At 42.8% G+C, this 5,000-nt stretch overlaps 1 long non-coding RNA gene across 1 annotated transcript in view; it reads right to left on the bottom strand.

Moving 5' to 3' along the window:
- The window catches only part of LOC118764612, a 15,252-nt gene that overhangs the window by 928 nt on the left and 9,324 nt on the right, over window positions 1-5,000 (bottom strand). The window lies entirely within an intron of this gene.

Below are 5,000 nucleotides of genomic sequence, written 5' to 3'. Positions count from 1 at the left end.
TCGTCTGTTATTTGCATTTGGTCACGTGATAGTGTATTGTCTGCTTCTTGATGTTAAATGCTTGTAGATAAGCTAACGAGAGGAGACTCGAAAATGTTAGTCCTTGTAGAAAGAGTTGCTAAACTCGCTTCAGATACAATAAATATAGGTGTAGGATTTGTTCTGTGGTTTGGCATTTCGATTTTCAACTATGCGATTTCATGTCCAGTCCTACTGCGTGACACCTTGGGCAGAGTTTTCTCACATATTCCCAGGCCAACCAAGGCCTTGTGAGTGGATTTGTTGACGGAAATTGAAAGAAGCACGTCGTGTTCTGCATATATATAAAGGAAAGAACAGAGTCAAAAGGAAGAGGGAGTACGATTCGACAGCTGTTTAATGACCACTACATATGTTTCACTACAACATACGTCCACATATACACAGGAATTATATTTAAATATACCATAATACTGCCGGCTATTTGCTAATTCTAAGGGAGTACTAGATTTATTTTATACGTTCTTAACGGAACGCACCTCAACTATTACTCTTTCCCTTTTACTCTTTTACTTGTTTCAGTCATTTGACTGCGGCCATGCTGGAGCACCGCCTTTAGTCGATCAAATCGACCCCGGAACCTATTCTTTGTAAGCCCAGTACTTATTCTATCGGTCTCTTTTGCCGAACCGCTAAGTGGCGGGGACGTAGACACACCAGCATCGGTTGTCAAGCAATGCTAGGGGGACAAACACAGACACACAAACACACACACACACACATATATATATATACACATATATACGACAGGCTTCTTTCAGTTTCCGTCTACCAAATCCACTCACAAGGCATTGGTAGGCCCGGGGCTATAGCAGAAGACACTTGCCCAAGATGCCACGCAGTGGGACTGAACCCGCAACCATGTGGTTGGTTAGCAAGCTACTTACCACACAGCCACTCCTGCGCCTATATATATATATTATATATAATATTTTATAATTATATGCTTAATTATAACAATGGATCAGCTTTACGTCTCACCACGCACTGCTAGAAATAGACGTGCGTGGTGAGGCATAAAGCTGATCCCTTGCTATCGAAACTCTGCGTGCGAAGACCTGCTGAGGCAAGTAAAATCGAAATCGAAATCAAATTCGATGACTGGCATCCGTGCTAGTGGAGCGCTTAGAGTACCATACGAGCGTGGTCGTTGCCAGAGCAACAAGATTGCCTCCGTGCCGATGGCACGTAAAAAGCACCATTCGAGCGTGATCGTTACCTGTGTCGCCTTACTGGCACTTGTGCTGGTGGCACGTAAAAAGACATTCGAGCGAGGTCGTTGCCAGTGCCGCTGGACTGGCTCCTGTGCAGGTGGCACATAAAAAGCACTAATTGAGCGTGGCCGTTGCCAGTAACGCCTGACTGGCCTCGTGCCGGTGGCACGTAAAAGCGCCCACTACACTCTCGGTGTGGTTGGCGTTAGTAAGGGCATCCAGCTGTAGAAACTCTGCCAGATAAAACTGGAGTCTGGTGCAGCTATCTGGTTCGCCAGACCTCTGTCAAATCGTCCAAATCATGCTAGCATAGAAAGCAGACGTTAAACGATGATGATGATGATGATGATGATGATGATGATGATGATGATATATATAAAATACAAAATGGGACAAGAACACTAAACATCCAGATAGGCGATACAAAAAACATGGACGGGACATTCAAAGCCTTTAATCTTCAGTCAAGAACCGGATCATCCTCGCAATTTCGGCTGATTAATCTTGACATATATATATATATATATATATATTTACTTACATATAAGACCAAAAGTGTACGGGCGCCGCTATATATATATATGTATATGTAGGAGAGTTTACGAAAAAAACAAACAGATTTATATATATATATATATATATATATATATATACATATAGAGAGAGTTTACGAAGAAAACAAATAGATGTATATATATATATATAAAAGTAAATAAATGGAGTTGAACGCAGGTGTTATTCAAATTCTTTTACTTTCGACATATGTATCGAAGACAACATTGGTTTTATTCCAAAGGAATAAACGGTGTAAAATAATGTCATTTTCTCATCAGGAAAGAAAGAGAGCCTATCTCAACAACAAGACGTTATAACAATATTCATATATATATATATATATATATATATATATATATAAATTTATGTATGTATATATGTATGTATACATGTGTGTATGTATGTATGTATGTATGTATGTATGTATGTATGTATGTATGTATGTACGTATATGTTTGTGTGTCTGTGTTTGTCCACCCACCATCGGTTGATAACCGATCTTCGTGTGTTTACTTCCCTCGTAACTTAGCGGTTCAGCAAGAGACACCGATAGAATCAGTACTAGGCTTACAAAGAATAAGTTCTGGGGTCGGTTTGTTCGACTAAAGGCGGTGCTCCAGCATGGCCGAAGTCAAATGACTGAGATAAATATAAGAATAAAAGAATACACGAATGCATATTCTTTTATTTCTTTTATTCTTTTACTTGTTTCAGTCATTTGTCTGCGGCCATGCTGGAGTACACGCCTTTAGTCGAACAAACCAACCCCAGAACTTATTCTATCCGACCCTTTCGCCGAACCGCTAATTTACAGGGACGTAAACACACCAACATCGATTGTCAAGCGATGGGGGGTGGGGACTAATTCAGACACACAAATGTATACATATATATATGTATATATACATACGACGGGCTTCTTTCAGTTTCCGTGTACCAATATCACTCACATGGCTTTGGTCGGCCCAAGACTATAGTAGCCACGCAGTGGGACTGAGCCCGAAAGCATATGGTTGGTAAGCAAGTTACTTACCATGCGCCACCTCCACAACGGATGCTGAAACGATCCCGGCTTTAAGCGTATTGTGAAAGGCTTGATCGGAGGCCCAACGTTCCAAGTTCCTTTACAAGGTTTAGGAAAACTGAAGGACCGCTGCAGTAAGGGAATCTGAGATGAGAATATCTCTCTATATATAAACGGCAGTTTGTCTGTGTGTGTTTCTGTGTGTCTGTTAGGTTGTACCCTCACCCTGACCACGGCTTTCAACCGATTCTGATGAAACTTGACCCACACATAGCCCAATGTCATAATTCAAAACTAACGCAGCGAAAATTTTGAAAAGTTCCCCCCGTTCTGAAAAAATCGATAAATTCGACATGGGGTCGAGAATCTAAGCTTTTTATATGCAACACATTTTCTGTCTAGGGGACACAATTCGACCTTTTTATCGCCCAAAGGGACAGCTAGGAACATCGTATACACAGAAGTATTCGAGTGAAGAGAAGACATTGCAACCTACACATGAACCTTCGTTCCCTAGAGGGAAAGGACTAGATTGGGATTAGTCGTTGCCTACTAGGGGCTCTTACATACCCGGTCAACGCCGGGTTATGCTGCTAGTATTTAATAAAATCATGATTAACTGATCTCCTTGCATTTTTTTTTATACCGAAACCCAGAAAATGTTCAGCACCCGCCCGTGTGTATATATATTCATGTGCGTAATTAGGCTGTATCTGTGCATTTATGTATCTGTAAATAGCGTTGCTTTGTGCGTACGTGCTTCTCTATGTGTCCATGAGTACATGCGCTCGCGCGTATGTGTGTGCCTGCGTGCGTATGTGTATGTGTGTGTGTGGGCGCGTGAAAGTGTTTGCGTGATTGCGTGCTTCGCGATGTGTCCATGTGTGTATGTGTATGTGTGTCTGTGCATGTGTGGGCGCGTGAGTGTGTGTGTGTCTGTGTGTGTGTGTGAGCGCGTGAGTGTGTTTGCGTGATTGCGTGCTTCCCGATGTGTCCATGCGTGTGCATCTGTGTGTGTGTATGTGTGTGTGTGTGCGCGCGCGCATGTATTTTTGTGTGTGTGCCTGTATGTGTGTCTGTGTGCGTAAGCGCTCGCGTGTATGTGTATGTGTGTGTGTGGGCACGTGAGTGTGTTTACGTGATTACGTGCTTCCCGATGTGTCCATGCGTGTGCAATTCGTGTGTATGTGCGTGCGTGTGTGTGTGTGTGTGTGTGTGTGTGTGTGTGTGTGAGTTTAGAAATATGATAAGTGGAAAAAGTGAAAAGATGAGATTTGGCGGAATGTGAAGGGTAACTGGAAAACGGATAAGATGGTGAAGTTGAAAGAATGATTGTTAGATACAAAGGACAATCGCTTCTGCCGGAAAAAGAGTAAAACGCAAAAAGACTCACTGAACAGACGACAAATTACGCAGACGACATATTGAGTGGACCACACACGCAACATTAAAAACACGAAACGCAGGACAACATAACATGTGACTAAATGGGAAGAACAATCATACAAGTCGCCAGACTATCAAATCACAGGACCATCAGAGCAGGGGATTCAAGTGCTTTGTTGGTTGTTAATTATTTAACGATATGTTGCGAGTGTTGAGGGCGGAGAGCTGGCAGAATCGTTAGCACGCCGGGCGAAATACGTAGCCGTAGTATTTCGTCTGCCGTTACGTTCTGAGTTCAAATTCCGCCGAGGTCGACTTTGCCTTTCATCCTTTCGGGGTCGATTAAATAAGTACTAGTTACGCACTGGGGTCGATGTGATCGACTTAATCCGTTTGTCTGTCCTTGTTTGACCCCTCTGTGTTTAGCCCCTTGTGGGTAGTAAAGAAATAGGTATTTCGTCTGCCGTTACGTTCTGAGTTCAAATTCCGCCGAGGTCGACTTTGCCTTTCATCCTTTCGGGGTCGATTAAATAAGTACCAGTTACGCACTGGGGTCGATGTAATCGACTTAATCCGTTTGTCTGTCCTTGTTTGTCCCCTCTGTGTTTAGCCCCTTGTGGGTAGTAAAGAAATAGGTATTTCGTCTGCCGCTACGTTCTGAGTTCAAATTCCGCCGAGGTCGACTTTGCTTTTCATCCTTTCGGGGTCGATTAAATAAGTACCAGTTATGCACTGGGGTCGATGTAATCGACTTAAATCCGTTTGTCTGTCCTTGTTTGACC

This window comes from Octopus sinensis, linkage group LG8 (genome assembly GCF_006345805.1).
Source record: "Octopus sinensis linkage group LG8, ASM634580v1, whole genome shotgun sequence".
NCBI lineage: Eukaryota > Metazoa > Mollusca > Cephalopoda > Octopoda > Octopodidae > Octopus > Octopus sinensis.
This window is presented reverse-complemented; position numbering and strand designations above follow the sequence as displayed.